Source organism: Carassius gibelio, chromosome B9 (assembly GCF_023724105.1).
Source record: "Carassius gibelio isolate Cgi1373 ecotype wild population from Czech Republic chromosome B9, carGib1.2-hapl.c, whole genome shotgun sequence".
Lineage (NCBI taxonomy): Eukaryota > Metazoa > Chordata > Actinopteri > Cypriniformes > Cyprinidae > Carassius > Carassius gibelio.
Window position 1 is genome coordinate 1,259,769 of NC_068404.1, and position 23,966 is coordinate 1,283,734.

At 35.4% G+C, this 23,966-nt stretch overlaps 1 pseudogene; it reads left to right on the forward strand.

The window, feature by feature from the left end:
• The window catches only part of LOC127964396 (interleukin-10 receptor subunit beta-like), a 46,941-nt pseudogene extending 41,845 nt beyond the window's left edge, over positions 1 to 5,096 (forward strand).
• Positions 5,097 to 23,966: the final 18,870 nt, after the last annotated feature.

The following is a 23,966-nucleotide window of genomic DNA, read 5'->3' on the forward strand; positions in this document are numbered from 1 at the left end:
AAATTATTCATAGCACAATGTGTTGCATCATCAATAGCCAAACTTTATCCTTTTTTTTTAACTAGATCAAGAATCAAGAGGAACTTTGAATAATTTTCCTGATCTCCCTTTTTTTTTAGTAATTGTTTGTCTATGTGGTTTTGCTTTGTTTTCTACGCCAGATAATATATTATTATATTAGAGATTTAACAGCAGATATTGTGGCTAAACTCAAATATTTGCATAGATAAAAATCCTGTATACTGGCAGTCTTTTTTAGATAATAATGTCCTTTTTGTAAATGACTTACTGAATGATAAAGGAGTTTTTCTTAGCTAGAAATCCTTTACTTCAATATATGGAGACTTTTGTTCAAAATTACGGTATCTGCAGTTGATATCAGCAATTTCTCCAGCTTGGAAAGCAATATTAATTGACTCAAATACACATCTAGGCATTTGCTGTCCGGCAATAAAAAACTATAAATGGTTGGGACATAGAAAAGTTAATCTTGATATGTACACTTTCTTTGTATCATTTAAAAATACAGCAATTTCTCCAGATTATTTTCATGATTATTGGAAGAGTATTTTTGATACTCCGCTTCCTTGGTTAAATATTTTTAAGAATTTGTACAAATCATCTTGTTCAACATATTTATGGGCCTTTCAAGTTAAAATTTTCTACAAGATTTTACCAACAAAGAAAATGTTAAAAATCTGGAGAATAACTGAGGATAAAAATTGCAGATATTGTGGAAAAGAAGAGGAAGACCTTTTACATTTGTTCTGGTATTGTCCAGATGTAGCTTGTTTTTGGCATAAGGTGGCAGCTTGGTTATATGATCAAGGATTTACTTTACTTATGTCACCAATATTTATAATTTGGGGTGTGTATGAAGAAGAAAACATGTTGTTAAATACCATTGTGCTTCTTGGTAAATATTTTATTTTCGAAAGAGAGAAACTTATTAAATTAGAATTATTTGTTATGTTCCTAAAACATTATTATTTATTGACTAAGAATATGATAAAAGATAAAAGCAGGCCACAATCAGATAGTTGGCAAAAATTAGCATTAACAAAGAAATGGGATAAAGAACAATAAAGACCTATTTTTTACGCTTTTCAATTTTTTTTATTTTTTTATTTTTTTTTGGCTGTCATAGATTTAATGTTCAGTGTAAATGTGAAAATGGCTGATATATTAAGGATGTATGTATTTGTAGTGTATGTTTTTTTTCCCCTGTTGACTTGTTTTTTTTTTTCAGTTGTATATTGTTTATTTTATTTTTTTCTAAAAAAATAAATGAATAAATAAAAAATAATGATGTTTTTTGGAGCAGCAAATCAGTATATTAAAATGATGTCTGAAGGATCATGTGACTGGAGTAATGATGCTAAAAATTCAGCCTTGAAATCACAGGAATAAATTACATTTTAAAATATATTCAGATAAAAAAACAGTTGTTTTAAATATTAAAAAATCTTTCAAAATGTTACAGTTTTTGCTGAACTTTGGATCAAATACATCCAGGCTTGATGAGCTGAAGATACATCTTTAAAAACAATGTTACTGTTCAAAAATGTTTGAGTGGTAGTGTATATTGTGAGCTGAATAATCGATCAAATTCTATTGATTAATCAGTGAAATAATCGACGATTAGTCGATTAATCGTTCTAATAATAATCAAAATAATTATTTATTGCAGCCCTACTCTTATCCAGAAAACAAAAAAACAACAGTAGTTACAGCATGGATATAATGTCTTTGATTGTATTGTACATTTCTCTTTCTGCAGTGCTCTATGTAATAGGTTGGTCACTGGGAGTGGCAGTGGCAGGTTTAGGGGTGCTGGGGCTTACTTTGAGTCTGGTTTACACTGGATCTATATGTAAACCCAAGACCCTTCTTCCTAAAATAATGGTAAGCTTTTACTACATCCATACACAGCATTTTCCATGTTTTGCATTTGCTATCATTAGTAATTTGTCATACATTTTATATTTACAACATTAGTTTTTCTTTTTCTCAATTTACCTTTTCTTACCTAGAACGTCTAGGAAATTATGTTACTGAGCATAGTAAGGTTGCCTGGCTAATAAATATCAGTAAATTACAATAACAGTAAATGTATTATTAATAAATTAATAAAATGTATATTAAATGTATATTTAATATTTTAATAATATTCATTAATTTTGTTGGATTTTTAATAAGTCCCCCATCATGATACACCTTTTATTATAAATCATGAAATTAACATTCTAAGGCCGAGAGCTATACTGTGCTTCCAACCGCACAACTTTGCTCTGCTGACTGTTTGTTGGAACTATGGTTTCGAGAAACACCAAATTGTTGAACTGTTGGTAAAGATAAGTGAGCAAGTCCACTTTAAAGTCTCCTTTGGAGTCTTTTTTTATTTTTTGACCGTGGAGATGTTTTGATATCCACCACCATTTCTGCACAATTTCAGTTCAAACATATTAGTGGCTGAAGTCTGATTACACTGTTTTTTTTTTTTTTTTTACCACAAACTGTTTCAGTATTATGTGAGCACATGCAATTAACATAATGAAGATCATATATCCGTTCAAGTGCATCCAAACCTTTTGTAGCAGAGCTGGAGCAAGAGTCATCATTTTGACTATGTCTCATGTATCTCTCTGTATTGCTTGTTTTCCTCATTTAGGATAACAACATTAAAGCGATTCTGATTCCTGAACAGACGTTATCTGAGAGCGTATCTGTGACTGAGTTACAGTTAATCAGTGCATCTAAAAATCATCCCACCAAAAACAACAAGCCACTGAATGCAGAGAAAGATCCAGAAAGCAAGCAAATTGAAGACGAGGAAAGCTATGTCAACAAGGTCTGTCTGATACCGTTTCAAAAATACATGGGTCATTCCATGCAATCTGTGCCTTTTCTTTTAGGAATGTTAAAATAAAATGGTTAATCAGAATTTTTTAAATATGCATGTATTTAAGGATTTATTTTCAATATAACCTTTTATGTTAAATAAAGCAAGGAGTGCTATTATAATTCATATTTGATCTTAACTGCAGATCTCATGTTATGAGAATTTTTTTGCGAGAACAATGATCAATGTTGCACACTTCTATATTATGGCAGAATGCTGCTGGATTTGGCGCAGTCGATGGTCCATTGTGTGGCTTGAACAATAGCTACTGTAGAACCACAGCTGCACAGACGTGTTGATGTCATGTGAAGGCGTCTCCACAACATTTCAAATACTTTGTCAGTGAGGCGCCAAGTCAGACATCACTTATAAGATATAATTAAGAGACATAAACTCATAAAGGCACATTTTTGTCTCAGTATCTTGAATTTTATTTCATAACTTTCTTTATGGTGTCGTTGCCTTGCATCATATTTGTCAACAGTCAGTTGTTTGAAATATAAGATGATGTGCAGGTCTGGGGGTGGGGCCAGTGTGTTAACTGCATTAAAATAGTTTAATCGAGTCATTTTTTCATAACTAATTAAGTTACCATGTTAAACTGACAGCCGTTACACACACACACACACATATATATATATATATATAATGTATGTGTGTATATAATACGTTTCAAGCATTGTGAAATTTGAGTTTCTAATGTTCTGTGAATAATCTTTCAGTCTTTATCTGATTTGTAAATAAGCTATTAAAATTCTGGTTCCTTTGCTTGCACCAGACTATTCCTAGTCACTTAATCACTTGTTATAAAAATGAACACTGCCACCATGAAACATTTTACTATTGCAAATTCACTTGCTGTTGTTCTCACAGGCAGATACAGATGATGAGGAAGAAGATGAAGGCAAGTGCAACTACATGGATTGTGTAACTCTCAACAGTGGTTGGGAAACTAATAATTGTGAAGAGAAGGCTATAGTTTCAATTTTGACTTCCCATAACAGTTCAGGCATCTGCCATAAAAAAGAAATAGCCATGGAACAAATCCATCATGAATTTGATAGTAAAAAGCTATTCGTATTAGACATGTCTGCAGATAGAAGCAGCCATCTTGAAGCGAAAAATGCTGAGTTAGAACTGAAGGGGAGTCAAGAAAGTTCAGCAGATGTTTCGGGGAACATAAACTTGTTTTCAGTCACTTTGAGGGCTCTGGGACCAGAGGTTGATTTGGATGAGGAGGAGGTGGGAAGTGAAGAATTATCGCCATCTCACATCAGTCTTCTGAAGAGACAGAAAACAAACCTGCAGCTTTATGCACCCACACAGAAAGAAAAGAAAACAGATGATCCAATGCAAGTAGAAAGCCAAGATCTCCTTTTTCTCTGTTCTTCTGATTTGGACGTGAGCACTGAGGATGACACACTGTCAGGATATATGTTGACCCATACAGGAAACATGCATGAACAAAACAGCTCCACGTCAGGGGACAGACTGTGATACAGACTTTATGTCTCGTTAAAGACTGTAAAGTTGAACATATTCACCAAAAAAAAGTTTATTAAATGTTCATAATAAAAATGTAAAATAAAATGTTGATATATGCATATACACTGTATATGAGCGAGAGATTTCTGCAAAGATGCATTGAATTGATCAAATATGACAGGAAAAGCAGTTACACAGTATTCTATTTCAAGTAAATGCTGTTCTTTTTAACTTTGCATCACAGGAATATATTAAGTTTTACATTAAATCCACATAGAAAATATTTTTTCAGATAGTAATCCTGTTTCACAATATTAGTGTTTTTACTGTTTAGTTTGTTTGTTTTTTACGTACTTACATTGTGTATTGTGACTCAGCCCAGTACTGGATCTGTTGCTACAAAGCTTGACAGTGTCGACTCGTTATAAACCTAAAGTTTGTAACTGTTAGAAAAAGAAGAGTAAGAAATGGAAGCTAATAACATTTCACATACTTTCATGCCTTATGTGATTCTAAATGTAACTGCAAGTGGCAATGAGTGTATGGACAATTAAATTGCTAACTTTTAAATCAACCTCTAGCAAAGATGACCTTAACGTCACCGTGAAATCAAGCACGACCTCCATCAGGCAGTCTCTCTCTCTCTCTCTCGCTGTTTAGGTATGTTTTGTGCCATCTTCATCTTTAATAAATAAAACATTTATTCATGCTTAGGTGCCTGCTGTGAATCCAGTGAAGAGAAATCCCCCACAACTAACTGCAAACTGGCATTCAGATCTGCCTCCATTTTGTTTGCAGTACCACAGTTTCTAATGATCCAATCAATTCCCAAAAGATGAAATCAAGTCCTACACTCTCATTTCAGATTCCATTTCACTCAGATATACAGTATTGTTCAAAATAATAGCAGTACAATGTGACTAACCAGAATAATCAAGGTTTTTCGTATATTTTTTTATTGCTACGTGGCAAACAAGTTACCAGTAGGTTCAGTAGATTCTCAGAAAACAAATGAGACCCAGCATTCATGATATGCACGCTCTTAAGGCTGTGCAATTGGGCAATTAGTTGAATTAGTTGAAAGGGATGTGTTCAAAAAAATAGCAGTGTGGCATTCAATCACTGAGGTCATCAATTTTGTGAAGAAACAGGTGTGAATCAGGTGGCCCCTATTTAAGGATGAAGCCAACACTTGTTGAACATGCATTTGAAAGCTGAGGAAAATGGGTCGTTCAAGACATTGTTCAGAAGAACAGCGTACTTTGATTAAAAAGTTGATTAGAGAGGGGAAAACCTATAAAGAGGTGCAAAAAATGATAGGCTGTTCAGCTAAAATGATCTCCAATGCCTTAAAATGGAGAGCAAAACCAGAGAGACGTGGAAGAAAACGGAAGACAACCATCAAAATGGATAGAAGAATAACCAGAATGGCAAAGGCTCAGCCAATGATCACCTCCAGGATGATCAAAGACAGTCTGGAGTTACCTGTAAGTACTGTGACAGTTAGAAGACGTCTGTGTGAAGCTAATCTATTTTCAAGAATCCCCCGCAAAGTCCCTCTGTTAAAAAAAAGGCATATGCAGAAGAGGTTACAATTTGCCAAAGAACACATCAACTGGCCCAAAGAGAAATGGAGGAACATTTTGTGGACTGATGAGAGTAAAATTGTTCTTTTTGGGTCCAAGGGCCACAGGCAGTTTGTGAGACGACCCCCAAACTCTGAATTCAAGCCACAGTACACAGTGAAGACAGTGAAGCATGGAGGTGCAAGCATCATGATATGGGCATGTTTCTCCTACTATGGTGTTGGGCCTATTTATCGCATACCAGGGATCATGGATCAGTTTGCATATGTTAAAATACTTGAAGAGGTCATGTTGCCCTATGCTGAAGAGGACATGCCCTTGAAATGGTTGTTTCAACAAGACAATGACCCAAAACACACTAGTAAACGAGCAAAGTCTTGGTTCCAAACCAACAAAATTAATGTTATGGAGTGGCCAGCCCAATCTCCAGACCTTAATCCAATTGAGAACTTGTGGGGTGATATCAAAAATGCTGTTTCTGAAGCAAAACCAAGAAATGTGAATGAATTGTGGAATGTTGTTAAAGAATCATGGAGTGGAATAACAGCTGAGAGGTGCCACAAGTTGGTTGACTCCATGCCACACAGATGTCAAGCAGTTTTAAAAAACTGTGGTCATACAACTAAATATTAGTTTAGTGATTCACAGGATTGCTAAATCCCAGAAAAAAAAAATGTTTGTACAAAATAGTTTTGAGTTTGTACAGTCAAAGGTAGACACTGCTATTTTTTTGAACACACCCCTTTCAACTAATTGCCCAATTGCACAGCCTTAAGAGCGTGCATATCATGAATGCTGGGTCTTGTTTGTTTTCTGACAATCTACTGAACCTACTGGTAACTTGTTTGCCACGTAGCAATAAAAAATATACTAAAAACCTTGATTATTCTGGTTAGTCACATTGTACTGCTATTATTTTGAACAATACTGTATGTCACAGCAGATAAGAAAAGACAATCGCAACTTACGTTTCTTTAATTGTGATAATGCATACTGGGGTGGAAGTCCCTAGGTGGCATAGTTGGCTACATTTGAATACGTTAGTGAAGGTTTCGGTTTCTTTTGTTCCTTTTCTCAGGATGTAACACAAGTTTACAAGTTTGGTCCACCCAGAGAGGACTGAGACAGTTCTGCCAGTTAAAACCAATGTTTTATACATAAAAAAAGGTTTTTCACACAAAATAGCATTAACCGAAAAGCACATTCAATACATTTAACTTTTAAGGTGGGTGTATAGCAGCAACAGATGGCCGCATATAACAGTGTCCTGTCGGGAAAGATGTTATCCCATTTGTCAGTTATCCAATTTCACCTGTACAAGTGATAAGGAACGCTGCTTTGGCAGCTAATGAGGTGCATTAGAGTGACGTCAACTCCCCTCTTTGACTGATTGGCTAGAGGAGGAGCTGTCAATCTAGAGCCATTGTGTCTCCATCTAGAACTAGTGAACCAATGGTGACACTTAAACCAGCCATATGTGGTGCTTTATTGCACAAATTTGGTTGATCATATTGATTGGAAAAAAGAATGTACTCTGCCTTTGAAACTGAAATTATTACAAAGATTCCAGATCAAATCATGAATACTGTATTGTTAACCTTTTTATTTCTTGCGCGATGTTATTTTTACTGCAGTAAATTCATGAATCAAAATCCTTTTATTATTTTTGAAAAGGAGTTTCAACAGTTTTATTCAAGAATGAACATCAGTGTCAAGTCAAGCCACCTTTATTTATATAGCGCTTTAAACAAAATACATTGCGTCAAAGCAACTGAACAACATTAATTAGGAAACAGTGTCTCAATAATGCAAAATGATAGTTAAAGACAGTTCATCATTGAATTCAGTGATGTCATCTCTGTTCAGTTAAATCGTGTCTGTGCATTTATTTGCAATCAAGTCAACGATATCGCTGTAGATGAAGTGACCCCAACTAAGCAAGCCAGAGGCGACAGCGGCAAGGAACCGAAACTCCATCGGTGACAGAATGGAGAAAAAAACCTTGGGAGAAACCACCCAGCCAACATGTCCATGTGGGCCCCACATGGGATTTATCTGGGCTATGTGGGTGTCAACTGGGCATGGGCTCAGAGTGGGCACTTTGATGGGCTAAATGTGGGCCCCAGCTTGGATACAGTTATGGGCCCCAGTTAGGCTGCCCATTATTGTTTATTTGTGGGTCCCAGATGGGCCACATTTGGGCTATATTAGGATATATATTATAATTATAAACATTTTTTTTTTTTTTTTTTTTGCAGATTATTTATTTCCATGCAATTATGGGTAGCTACATAATCTTAACAATTAAATTGATTTAATTGTATGTATTTCATGTTTTATATAATTTAGGGTTATATCCTAATGTAACAATACAAGATTATTTATTTTATGTATAATCCTATTTTATTTTATTTATAAGTATCTCAAAAGGGTTTTTATTATAATCTAAAAGCACTTGTGTTATGCGGTCATTGAGTCACGCGATGATTGGCGTGGCTGTCTTCCCGCCCCTTCTCATTAAAAAAAAAAAAACAAAAAAAAAAACGGTTGCTACTCTCCACTTCAACACGGTCTGCGGCTGCGTGTCAGTGGATAAACTCTAAACTATCAAGGTAAGATAATTATATTTCACTTTATAGTAGCCGAATTACTGCTGCTGTTATATAATTGGATGTACATATTTTTTTTTTACAAATATTTGAAAATACAGTAATGGCAGAGTCACTAATGAAACTTAACGAGGCCAGTCGGGATTGAACAGTCGTAGCTGAAGGGTTAACGTATGATGTTTTATTTATACATTCATTGGGCAGAGGTTTAAAACAAGTTTTAATGCTTTTTAACGTTTCTGCGTGTAACGCAAACACCCAGCGTTTTCACTTCCATAAAAACGCTTTTAATGTGAGCGCACAGGCACGTCTGCTTCATAATAGATTAAAAATGCTTTTTGGGGAAACGTGTCGGATTTTGACAGTGCAAAATAAATGGTGTAAATGTAAAAGTTTGAAGAGTTAATGTGCTTAATTAGGGAACACATATGTGTCTCATTTTCAAGGATGCTTGCTCCGGAGGTCATCTCAAAACATTTCCCGTCTGCCTAACGATGGTCAGCCAGCTCTACTGCGGGAGGGAAATGCTGGTAGCACGGCTTAATTGATAAAACAAACGAGACGACTCCAGGTGTTTTAACGGCAGTTACTTTATTTGTTCACCGAACGGGCCTTGATAGAGAGTTGCTTCTCCGTCATGTTGCCAGATCCAGATATTATAAGTGTCTTTTTTTGGATAGCATTAAATGTATAGGTTACAGAATTAAATATGCCAACTCTTGTGACGAAGAATGCTATGCTATTTCATTCAGTTTGGTAGTAAACCTTTTACAAAAATCCTGATAAAAAACATTAATGAGAGCAACTTCTTATCATCCATATAGCAATGCTTTTTAACGAACGTTATTACAGTAATAAGCATTGTTGCATGAATAATACATTTATCCACACCTAACATGTAGTAAAGTATCAAATTGGGATAAACTAAAATAATGTCTGATTTATAGAGTGTGGTAAGTTAACTTTAACTTATACCTTTTATTCTGATGAAGTTCGGATCATTTTACCGACTCTGACTTTTGAGTCTCGTTCAGCAAAATGAATTTTTCATTTTGTTCATTTTAGCAAAATGTTATTAAAATATTAAGTGCTACCTCCCCAACACATCTAGTACTTACGCAAACGTTGATCACACTACAAACAATACAAAACTAAAATGCTATAAGATGAAGAAAAAAATATTCATTCTTTACCTGGGTCTTCAGTCTGTGATTAGGCTTGTTCGACTTAACGCAGCTCTGCGCAAACCGATCGTCGGCCGACTTGAAGCAGTGCATGCTGGTTAGAAATTTTGTCCGACTTGATACAGCGCTGACGCCACGTGACTGTGACGTGTGCCGTCAAAGTACCACGAGAGCGATTCGAGAGTAGCCGGAGAACTCAGCCAGCGCAGCTTCTGAAGAGCGGCTGCACAGGTTCTGATGACGACACAACTGATCCACGATTGGCTGAATTCACTGATGACACAGATGACGTGCGTTTCAAGTTTATTGCGAGTCGACTTCAGTTTCAGAAATTCTCATATGGACTTTTAAAAGAGTTCAATACGTTTTTATGTCGTCTTCATCTTATAAATCATATTTATTAAATATTGTTTCACTGTATTTATTTTATTGTTAATATAAAGTTTGTGTATGTTTATTTTGCATGACTTTCTTTTTTATACAGACCTTTTAACAGGATTCAGCAGCATAGCCTATTCAAATGAGCATTTTTAATAACTAAAATGTTAATCTTAAAAACATACAATCTAATGTGGTCATAAATGTATGCTCCTATACAAATTATACATAATACATTATGTTCCTCCATTTGTTTGTTTTCTTCATATTCTTATTATATTATTATATTCTTCATATAGTTTATTTTGCTGTGTTTATACTTCACTTGCATGTGGTTAGCAAACTGCTAACAACTTGCTGTAACTTCAACTTAACAACTTGACAACATTCTGTTCACTTTCAAATAGTTGGTCTAAATCACAATATAAATCCAACAAAATTGTGCTTTTCTGTATATGAAAATCAGTGGTGTTATGTTTAAAATGTTAAAAAGAGCTCAGCTGGAGTGTACTGTAAATCTTGTTGCTGAAACCTTCTTAAAAAACACATACCCACCAGGGATTTTTTTTTTAGGTTACTTTTATCATTTTGTATTAGCAGAAACACCCATGTCATACTGCTAAAGTATATATTCATTATGTTATCTTGTTTTGGAAGACACCCTTTCAAAACACCACTTATACACGCATCTTAAGCGCGATCAAGTAAGCAAACGCCACGTGATCTGCCATGACTGACGTAATTGCAGCAAACTACGGGAGCCACAACGTGTCCGGTTTCATATCTCCGTTTGCAGCTCCTCCCCACCTGCACGCGGCTACTCTTGCCGATCGGTTGCATCCAGCCGCAGTCGATGTCGAACACACCTATTAGCTCATCTCACCTCTTATCTGACAAGAAGTCTTCGGGTTTAAGTCATTCCTTAATCACGTGACAGCCCCATACGCAAAACCAACGCGGTCTCGAGCCGGAAAGAAAATTGATTAGTTCATCTCATGAGTCTTTCGGGTCGAGTTTGACTCGTTCCTTAATCACGTGACAGACCCATGCACTATTTCTGACATTTCTGTCACTGTGTTTTTGTTACTGTTTGTTGAGGATCTGTGGTTTGTTATTATTTTATAAATAAATAAAATCCTGTTATAAATAAAATTTTGATTAATTTATCTTCTTGACTGTCTATCGGTAAATAAACACTAGGCTATATAATAATATAATAATCCAAGCTTACAATAAAAAAGTATTTATAGACTAGTTTGTTCATTTTTACTCCAATTTTGAGTTTGCTGGTATAATAATTGTTTTTCCTATAGGCAGACTTGACATATTGGTGTAATATATGTATAAGAAGATTGCTCAAAAAAGGACATAATGACAGACATTAAAAGCAAATAACATTTTGAATTTGAATTATTAATGTTAAAGACATTAAGGTTATGATAACTTCAGCTTTAACAGTTTTAACCCAGCTCAGAGTGAGGCATTTCAGATCCTGGTGCGACTGCCAATGCAGGGGCCATGTTTTGGGAAGACTTTGACAAGAGGGTAGCAAGCTTGAGGCCTTCTGCTACCTCTTCTGAGACCTCAGATGCTATGATGGAGATGCAGGCCAACCTTTGCAGAGCCACTCTTACCCCGCACATCAGACCCTCTGGCCTGGTGGAGGAGATGTTCACCAGTATACAAAAGCCTTTCTGAAGTCACAAAGACAAGACTTTGCATTGTGGCCACATCCGTGCCATCTGAATTTTTTTTCTTTTTCTAAAACTGGGCAGATTATCTCAGATAGAAGAACTCACAGACTCAGCCCATCCAAGGTCAGGGAGCTTTTTTTTTTTTTTTTATAATGTAAACATGCCTTAAAGCAAGTCCTAAAAATATAGCCACTGTGTGTTATTTATTTTAAAGCTTATTTATTTTTATTTATTTAGAAAAAGACTAGCTTGTTGTGCAATATTTTTGTTGTTGTGATTTTAAAAGGTAATTTGTTATTGTTATAAGGCTCCGTAGCTTTAGTATCTCTTAATTTTCATTTATTTTTTATTCAAATGGTTTAAAATTATTTTGGGAATAGTTATCCTCTTTGATATAAAGTTTTTATTTTGGCACACAAGTGTTATTTATTTTAAAACGCATTCATTTAAAATTATTATGTAAAAAAAGCAAAGCTTGTTGTGCAATATTTAATTTTTCTTTTTTTTTATATTGTACTTTTAAAGTTCATTTGTAAAGGTTATTAGACCCTGCGGCTTTATTATCTTTTCATTTTAATTTCATTTTTATTATTTTAATTTATTTTGGAATAGTTGTCCTCTTTGTTACAAAGCTTTTCTGTAATAAACAATAAACAACTATTCAAAAGTGTGTACAGTGTTTTTAATGTTTATAAAGTGTCATATGTTACAAAAGTATGGTTTACACAGACAATCTGATTTAATAACTGCACAACTAAACAAAAACAAACAAACAAACAGACAGCTCTTTATTTCCACATTCAGTGTTATGGAAAAGTACCACCATGACAGAAATTAAAAACAACAATTTGAAACCAGAAATGCATCACGTTACTGTAAGAGTAGCCTTAATAATACTAATAATAAATAAGTACTTCGCGCCCATTTTGTAAGGAAAGTTGTAAATTAACTAATTACTCTAGCCAATGTTGTCACATCACGGGACAAAAGAACGAAAAACCTGAAGAACCGAAAGATGAACTATTCAATTATCTGCATTCTTTTACTGTCAGTGTCTATTGGTTTTAGCGTATGGGTCTGTCACGTGATTAAGGAATGACTTGACCCAAAGACTCATGAGATGAACTAATCAATTCTCTTTCCGGCTCATGCTGCATTGGGTTTAACGTATTGGGCTGTCACGTGATTGAGGAACTTTAAAACACTTGAAGTCGTCTTGTTTGTTTTATCAGTTAAGCCGTGCTAACTAGCATTTCCCTCCCGCAGTGGTGCTGACTGACCAGCTGACCATCATGAGGCAGACGGGAAGAGTCGTCGCCATAAAGAAGACCATTTTATATGTTTTGAGATAATGTGTTCTCTGAATATTGTTGTATAGTCTTACTAATTAAGTATATGAATTCTTCAAACGTTTATTTTTATATTTACACCATTTATTCTCCACTGGCACAATGTGTTATCTATGATTTTACTTGTAGGCTATATTTATGTTTATTGATGAAATAATATTATATTCTGGTATTTCTGTGTTGTTAAAGTTCAGCTCTGAAAAATAAAAGATGAATCATGAATAAAGCTGTTGGTGTGAAGCAATAACTTATGTTATTGAATATATAACAAAATAATAAAATAATAGTACTTTTAAAATTACATTTCTAAACTGAATAGTGTCACTTTTAACTTGTTCATATTACCTTTAGTAGGCCCAGGCCCAGGAATAATACCATTTCATCCTGTTCTGTTCAAGTATTTTTGTATTAACACTTTCTATGAAGCACATACATTATAAGGGTATTCTTAAAGCATTATAAGGAATGCATTATAATACAATTTATAATATGTTGGATCATCTCATGAATATTCATATGAACAGGTTTAATATATTTACTTATTTGTGGTTATAGCTTTTAAGAGTATGACTATTTATAACATAATGAACACGTTACATCCACTTTTAAAATGATTATATTTCTCATAGTTATAATGTATTATAAGTCTCATATCTTGCCATTTGTCTGATACTACTTTACTTAAAGCGGTCAAAGACCACTTATAAGTAGTAATAGTAATAATATAAAAAAAAAATGTTTTCAATCAAACAGCCATGAGATCATATAACAGATCAGATGAATTTCTAATATGACACATTTGCTTTGAACATTTTTTATTGTTAAATAGTTATATTAAAAAACTATTGTAATAATAGTTTGATTGTTTTGATGGTACCCCTTAGACAGCTGTTGGGTAACTCTGCAACTACATATCAACTAGCGGTCATTGGAGTATTACTATGTTTGCTACTGTAAATATATGCTAACACTTTATTTTGATGGTTAACCAACAGATAAACTGACATACAGTAGGTGTCTTTGCAAGTATGTCAACTTATTCTACCAAACTAGATTCTACCATTCTTGAGCATACTGATACTCTAATGAGAGTTAGTTGGGATGTAGTGGCAAAGTTGCATATAATCGATTGATTAAGGGGACCATCAAAATAAAATGTAACTATATAAAAGATGGCTTTTTTTTTCAGTTAAGAGTATTAAGCTCACATCAACTAACATTAGCTCCAAAGGAAACACTCAAGCAACACTCAACATCTAACCACTCACAAGCTGTAGTAAGATACTGTGCAGATCTTAAACAATGTCAAGATATGATACAGTCCATTATACTGTAAATTAAGTAGATTTAATATGGTGTTCATTGTGTTATAAATAATCATATTCTTAAACTTATAACCATGATGAATTATATTATGTATTGCATTATGATGTATTATAATTGTTATGATTATTCATGAGTTGATATAACATATGTTTTTTTTTTTTTAAATAATGCATTATGCATTCATTATAATGGCTTAAGAGTACCCTTATACTGTATTTTAAATATGGGCTTCACAGAAAGCGTTACCATATTTTTATCCACTTTTTATCCTGTTTTGTTTTATTTTGTTTTACTCAATAAAAAATGTGATTTAGAGATTCTGAGTTGAAGTCATTTTCTTCACATTTGAAATATTTTAACATGTAATTTAAAATGTATTAAGCACTAATTTTTTAGGTAAATAAAACATTTTAATTTAGAGTTTTATTGCATATTAGCACATTAACTTTATCCAGCGGAATTAATAAAGAAATATAAATGGGGCCCAGTTCTGACCCAGTGTGGTCCCACTAAAACCCCATATAAGGGCCATTTGTGGGTCTAGTGTAATCACCCATCTGGGCCCCATAAGGGTTTTGTAAGTGGCCCACCTTGGCCCCAGTTATTAGAACCCATTTGGGACCCATGTGGGCCCCTCTAATGAACACCCACATGGGTCCCACTTGGAGCCCACTATGGAACCATCATGGGCCCCTATGGGTTAACACACACGGGGCCCAAGTGGAGCCGATGGACAAAAATGTACGGGTCCCAATTGGGTTGCCCATGCAGGGCCCAGCTGACAGCCCACCAAAAACCCACATGGGGCCCACATGGAAATGTTGGCTGGGGTCCTGGTGGTCCTCTGAGACAAGGTCTTCACAGGGGATCTGTATCTGGGGCTCTAGTTGTCCTGGTCTCCGCTGTCTTTCAGGGATGTAGAGATCCTTTCTAGGTGCTGATCCACCATCTGGTCTGGATACGTACTGGATCCGGGTGACTGCAGTGACCCTCTGATCTGGATACAGACTGGATCTTGTGGCTACGGTGACCTCTGACTATGAGAGAAACAGACAAATATTAGCGTAGGTGCCACTCTTCTAATGATGTAGCAAGTACATAGGGTGTTATGGGAAGTGTTTACGGTTCCGGTTTACCTAATTAATACAGCCTAAAAATCCTTTAACGGATTTGGATATTAAAAGCATATTAGTATGTTATGTGTAAGCCAGGTTAAAGAGATGGGACTTTAATCTAGATTTAAACTGCAAGAGTGTGTCTGCCTCCCAAACAATGTTAGGTAGGTTATTCCATAATTTAGGTGCCAAATAGGAAAAGGATCTGCCGCCCGCAGTTGATTTTGATATTCTAGGCATTATCAAATTGCCTGAGTTTAGAGAACGTAGCGGACGTAGAGGATTATAATGTAAAAGGAGCTCATTCAAATACTGAGGTGCTAAACCATTCAGGGCTTTATAAGTAATAAGCAATATTTTAAAATCTATACGATGTTTGATAGGGAGCCAGTGCAGCGATGACAGGACCGGGCTAATATGGTCATACTTCCTGGTTCTAATAAGAACTCTTGCTGCTGCATTTTAGACTAGCTGTAGTTTGTTTACTAAGTGTGCAGAAACACCACCCAATAAAGCATTACAATAATCTAACCTTGAGGTCATAAATGCATGGATTAACATTTCTGCATTTGACATTGAGAGCATAGGCCGTAATTTAGATATATTTTTTAGATGGAAAAATGCAGTTTTACAATTGCTAGAAACGTGGATTTCTAAGGAAAGATTGTGATCAAATAGCACACCTAGGTTCCTAACTGATGACGAAGAATTGACAGAGCAACCATCAAGTCTGAGACAGTGTTTTAGGTTATTACATGCAGAGTTTTTAGGTCCTATAATTAACACCTCTGTTTTTTTTTCAGAATTTAGCAGTAAGAAATTACTCATCATCCAGTTTTTTATATTGACTATGCATTCCATTAGTTTTTCAAATTGGTGTGTTTCATCTGGCCGCGAAGAAATATAGAGCTGAGTATTATCAGTATAACAGTAAAAGCTAACAACATGTTTCCTGATGATATCTCCCAAGGGTAACATATAAAGGGTGAAGAGTAGCAGCCCTAGTACTGAGCCTTGAGGTACTCCATACTGCACTTGAGATCGATATGATATTTCTTCATTCACTGCAACGAACTGATGGCGGTCATATAAGTATGATTTAAACCATGCTCATCAGTCCCTCCAGAAAAACGTGGATTTTTGTTGTGATTGTTGCGGACAAAAATCCTTGATTTTGCGGCAGGATTTCTTAAAAAATGCAATGGAATATATGGGGGTTATTTTTGCAATTTTATGTGATGAAATTGCGAGAACTTGCAAAAACTGCGGTTTGATGAAAAAGAGAGAAAAAGGTGATCCCCCCAACACCCTGTTCTCACTAGGCTACTACATTACTGTAAAGAGTCATTTCTTATGACTTACTATGATAAGCAAGCATACTAAATCACATAACATTTAAGTTCTCATTCTGTTTTATTTTAGACCTTAATTAACATATGGCTCAAACTTACAAAACATTGAGTCAAACAAGTTCTCTAGCTTTACAAAAGAACTATTCAACAACTTCTGTAAAAATGAATAAATAAAATATTTTAAAAAATGCTGTTTTACAGGAATTGCAAAGTGCAATCTCTTACTGCAACGTAAATTATTTTACATACTACTAATATACTTACAACTGTAAGGTTTCGGTACTATTCTGTAACAAAAAAGTGCAATCTTACAACTGTAGAGGTGCATCAACTTCTGAATGAAACTAAAACAGTCCACTGTGAAAATGAAAACTGACTTCGTAGCCTCTAACACTGCCCTATCATTCGACATCCTCATCCCTCTCTCAAAATAATTTGCCCCCACTGTCATGTAACACACCGTGTAACTGCTTCGCGCGGTCTTTTGCGCTTATTTTTGTTATGAGAATGATTTGCATGCTTCACCCTGGTTTCACCGCGCGGTTCGCAGATGATGTTCACGTCGCGTAATTACATCACTTCATAAGGTTCCCATTGGGAGATAATGGCAATTTACTTGTGTAAAGTAAACGCAACATTTTTCAACTTTCTGCTAGGATATATGTGACTTTTTTGCAACGAAAATACAGGGATTATGAAATCATGCTACCCCCGCATATTTTGCTTCCTGAAATCGGCAATTTATGCAGCGAAAGCGCAGCGTATTTGAAAAAAAATGTGACCCCCGCATAAATATGCGGCCTTTGGCTGATTATGCATTAAATCAGGCGATCGCATAATCGCATTTTTCTGAAGGGACTGGCTAATGCACTTCCATTAATGCCAACAAATTGTTCAAGTCTATGCAAAAGAATGTTGTGGTCAATTGTGTCAAAAGTAGCACTAAGATCCAATAAAACTAATAGAGAGATACACCCACGATCAGATGATAAGATCATTTGTAACTCTGTAACAGTACTATGATACGGTCTAAATCCTGACTGGAAATCCTCACATATACCATTTTTCTCTAAGAAGGAACATAAATGTGAGGATACTACCTTTTCTAGTATCTTGGACAGAAAAGGGGGATTCGAGATTGGTCTATAATTAACTAGTTCTTTGGGGTCAAGTTGTGGTTTTTTGATGAGAGGCTTAATAACAGCCAGTTTGAAGGTTTTGGGGACATATCCTAATGACAATGAGGAATTAATAATAGTCAGAAGAGGACCTATGACTTCTGGAAGCACCTCTTTTAGGAACTTAGATGGTATAGGGTCTAACATACATGTTGTTGGTTTAGATGATTTAACAAGTTTATACAATTCTTCCTCTCCTATAGTAGAGAATGAGTGGTAAAGTAATGTGATCCAGCAGTTTTTAATGCTTTTCTGTAGGATAGGTTACTTTCCCGCCAAGCAATACGAAATACCTCTAGTTTTGTTTTCCCCCAGCTGCGCTCCATTTTTCGGGCTGCTCTCTTTAGGGTGCGAGTATGCTCATTATACCATGGTGTCAAACTGTTTTCCTTAACCTTCCTTAAGCATAAAGGAGCAACTGTATTTAAAGTGCTAGAAAAGAGAGAGTCCATAGTTTCTGTTACATCATCAAGTTGTTCTGAGGTTTAGGATATGCTAAGGAATTTGGATACATCAGGAAGATAACTTAAAAAGCAGTCTTTTGTGGTAGAAGTGATGGTTCTTCCATACTTGTAACAAGAAGTGGAATTTACAATTTTGGCTATATGAAGTTTGCACAAAACTAAATAATGATCTGAGATATCATCACTGGGCTGCATAATTTCAATACTATCAACATCAATTCTGTTACGTACCCCTTTAAAAACAGAGATCTAGGGGTGAAAAGGGGGGTAACAAATAAACGGTGGAGAGAGACTGAGAGAACTGCCGTCTCCAAGTTCCAGGGCTGACACACAAGAAAGCTCAGTAACAACAGTTTGAGCAAACAACCAGAGGTATTTTATTTAACAGAATGGAAAAATATATATAAGGCTTCAGGAGGGGAAAGGCCAAAACAATGAACAAAAAGTTTCCTCTGACTAAGGTTTTCAGTGTTAACTTACCTACCAAACAAAAAGAGAAAGAAAAAGCACAGAGATACTTCCCTGACTTCCTCTCTAACTCAAACACAGGAGAAAAAGGGTAGTTTCTAAAATAAATGACATCCACCTCCCTACAAGAAAAATATTCCACTTAAGCAGTTACACTAAAAATGACAGACACTCTGCAACTATGAAGTTATTTTTGATTCAAAACAACTGAACACCTGTGGCAGTGTGATGTGTAGGTGTACAGAAAAGCCACACATGTGTATCAGTAAATTTGAAGTCACAGAGGGAAATGTTTTAAGAGTTGCAAACCTGTAGACTTTTTTTCTCTCTCACAAACACAACACAACAGTTACACCTTCTCAAATTCTTCATTGCAGGTGCACAAATCCTATTCTACAAATCACACATTTAGAAACTCGTACGCTCGCATTTTTGAAACAATTGCTGCAGTGAATGTGGTGCAAAACGCATTTACACACCCGCATCAAGAAATGTGTAGTCGTGGAGAAATGTTGAACATCCGCAAATCAGTACGTGAATTCATCAAATGAGAGTTGCACACTTGTAGAATATTTTCTCAGAAATGTCTTGTATATTTTTCTAACACAAACACAAAGTACATAACTACAGCTGCTTGGATCTGCTGCGATGTATCTCAAACACCGTCTTTCGCTTTCAAGTGACAAGTTTCGCGCTCTCCCTTTTGCACCGAGATATTTGGTTCAAAAGTGTTTTGTGCATCTGTAGAGGTAGTGGGCGGGACTATTTAGAGATTACAGAATTTCAGCCAATCAGAAGAGCTACTGAGCCGGTAGATATATGCCCCAAGCAGTTTACGCCTCTGTTGTTCCTCATACGTCCAGGGGGAAGCTGTATATTAGTATATGAGCCCAGTCATATATAAGAACAGCAGACCATATCTATATGTATGATAGCAGCAGACCTTCTTGAAGCGATATGTATGAGGTATGTTAAATAATCTGCTAAAGTAATTGTTGTTGATTTTATTGTGTAATGATGCAACATTTATTATTTATAAAAGATTGATCAATTAAATATCAAATAGCGATATCAATTCAAAAGATGGGTCAATTTATTTCGAGGGGCAAAAGTACTTGATTGAGTCAGATGTTCTGTCTGACTCAAACTTAACTAACCACAGTCCATCATCAATGGCCAAAAAAAAATTAAAAAATAAAAGTGGCTTGACACTTTTTCCAAGTGTTCCATCAATATTGTTCATTGAAGACCAGGAGCGAATTGATGTTATCTACACTCAGATGACTTCAATTCTGGACGGCACACCTACACACACCCACAGTGACCGAGATCAGATTCATTATGGATGTCCCTTTTCCAGAGGTAGGTATTGTGTGTTAGTTGTGCTCTGCATGGTGTCATATTCACATTGTTTTTAATGTCAAATAGTTTATCCATAATGTTAGATCATTGCTATAAAATAATAGTTTTGTGCTTAATATAGAAAAGGCACTTTTGATTTTATTTTATTTTTATTTTATTGCTTTTTTATTTATTTTTATCAGTGAGTGGTATCACTTTGACAGCAGGATAAAGAAACAATTAAAGAAGAGTGGCAAGCCATAGGAGAGTCATCTACAGGAGTCATGCTGTTAAGAAATAACCAAGTCATGGTGTTAAGAAATATATATTTTTTTATTGTGAACAATATTGTCTCTTTCTTTTAAATGACCCTTGGAACTTTAGAAAAGGGTTAAATTGTGTTCTTCTTCATAAAATGCTATGTAGGACATGTTTTGTTGCTGTATGACGAGCAATTGTGAATTGTACAGCTAATATTTCATTTGGGATCCATATGATTACACAGTACTGTATGTCTAATGGCCTGAATATGGTTAATATCTAAATATAACTTAATATAAATTCACAACTTAATATATCAGTCAGTCTCCTGTATATAAAAACAGTTTATAAATAAATATAAATAATACATTTTACAGTAGGTCATAGGTCTGCAGCCTCCCCCTACTGGACGCATGAGGACCAACAGGTGGGTAAAACTGCTTGGGGCGTATATCTACCGGCTCAGCAGCTCTTGTGATTGGCTGAAATTCTCTAATCTCTAAACAGTCCCGCCCACTACCTCTACAGATGCACAAATCACTTTTGAACCAAATATCTCGGTGCAAAAGGGAGAGCGCGAAACTTGTCACTTGAAAGCGAAAGACGGTGTTTGAGATACATCGCAGCAGATTCAAGCAGCTGTAGTTATGTACTTTGTGTTTGTGTTAGAAAAATATACAAGACATTTCTGAGAAAATATTCTACAAGTGTGCAACTCTCATTTGATGAATTCACGTACTGATTTGCGGATGTTCAACATTTCTCCACGACTTCACATTTCTTGATGCGGGTGTGTAAATGCGTTTTGCACCACATTCACTGCAGCAATTGTTTCAAAAATGCGAGCGTACGAGTTTCTAAATGTGTGATTTGTAGAATAGGATTTGTGCACCTGCAATGAAGAATTTGAGAAGGTGTAACTGTTGTGTTGTGTTTGTGAGAGAGAAAAAAAGTCTACAGGTTTGCAACTCTTAAAACATTTCCCTCTGTGACTTCAAATTTACTGATACACATGTGTGGCTTTTCTCTACAACTACAAATCGCACTGCCACAGGTGTTCAGTTGTTTTGAAACAAAAATAACTTCATATGCAACTCTCAATAACTTCACTTTAACACTATAGGTGAAGCAATCAACAAACACTTAAGTAGACAAGAGTTTAAACAAGAGCTTAAAATCCCAACACTGGAACTAGAAGATGGCAGTTGCAAGGATGGAACGCCTCAGCCTCTCACACTGGACTGTAGCTCTTGGAGGTTCCTTTATACTCCAGCTAATGAGCTAAACTGGAGACAGGTGGCACTCATTAGCCTGCCAAGCAGAGAGAGGAAGGAGGAGTGAAAGAAACAAGATCACAAACTACACACACACAGTAAACCCAATGGTTAATGTAATCAAAAGACAAAATCAATTATGTCCCTATGGACGTAACAATTCCATGTGACAGTATTAAATCTAGAGTATGATTTCGACAATGAGTAGGTCATGAAACGTGTTTTCTAACCCCAATAGAGTTCAGAGTGTCTATAAATGCTGATCCCACTGCAACTTTTTCATTATCAACATGGATATTACAGTATTTCACAACTGCTAAAACACATTTCTTGAAACATTCACCCATATTCTCAAAACTTTAAACACAAAACCCATTCTTTAAACTACATACACAAAACCCCTGACTCTTCTGGCAAAATCAAACACTTGCCTCAAAACCATTTGATCTGTGCTCAAAATCAAACAATGCTTTCAAAACATAAACAAAGCCAGTCAATATATAAACACTCATCAGCATTCATTAGACACTACATTCAATTCAATTCAATTCAAGTTTATTTGTATAGCGCTTTTTACAAAACAAATCGTTACAAAGCAACTTTACAGAAAATTATGTTTCTACAATATTTAGTAGTAGCTAGTAGTTTGTGCACATTTGACAGGATTTTAGAAAAACTAAAAAATAATAATAATACAAGACGTAGTCAGCTAGACGATGAACTATCAATATTATTAATTAAGTTATTATATGATTAAGTCACACATTTAGGAATAATTGTTAGTTCTGTTTGTTCATTCAGGGTTAGCATCATCTGAGGTCCTCTGAGGGTCAGCATCATCTCTTCTCAGGTGTTCTGGATCCAGACTGGAGCTTGTGTAAATCCTAGTTACCACGGGATGTGAATCCCGTGGCAAAACATAGAAACAAAATACAGACATCATTAGCATAGCTGCTGATCCAACAAAGTAAAATTAGTTTAACCCTAGCTAATGAATAAAAATGCACCTTTGATCAGATGCAACTACACTCACAATTAAAAAGATACATTATTCGAATGCTTGGCGAAAGAGATGTGTTTTTAATCTAGATTTAAACAGAGAGAGTGTGTCTGAACCCCGAACATTATCAGGAAGGCTATTCCAGAGTTTGGGAGCCAAATGTGAGAAGGCTCTACCTCCTTTAGTGGACTTTGCTATCCTAGGAACTACCAAAAGTCCAGCGTTTTGTGACCTTAGGGTGCGTGATGGGTTGTAACGTGGTAGAAGGCTAGTTAGGTACGCTGGAGCTAAACCATTTAGGGCCTTATAGGTAAGTAATGATAATTTGTAACTGATGCGGAACTTAATAGGTAGCCAGTGCAGAGACTGTAAAATTGGGGTAATATGATCATATTTTCTTGACCTCGTAAGGACTCTCGCTGCTGCATTTTGGACGACCTGTAGCTTGTTTATTGAAGAAGCAGGACAACCACCTAGAAGTGCATTACAATAGTCCAGTCTAGAGGTCATGAATGCATGAACTAGCTTTTCTGCATCAGAAACAGATAACATGTTTCGTAGCTTGGCAATGTTTCTAAGATGGAAGAATGCAATTTTTGTAACATTGGAAATATGATTTTCAAAAGACAAATTGCTGTCTAATATAACACCCAGATTTCTGACTGTAGAGGAAGTTACAGTACATCCGTCTAGTTGCAGATTGTAATCTACAAGATTCTGTGTAGTGTTTTTTGGTCCAATAATTAATATCTCCGTCTTATCCGAATTTAATTGGAGAAAATTCTTTGTCATCCAATCTTTCACATTTTTAACACAATCTGTTAGCTTAGATAATTGGGAAGTTTCATCTGGTCTCGTTGATATATATAGCTGAGTATCATCAGCATAACAGTGGAAGCTAATTCCGTATTTTCTAATAATATTACCAAGGGGCAACATGTATATTGAAAATAGAAGGGGACCTAGGACGGATCCTTGTGGCACTCCATATTTTACTGAT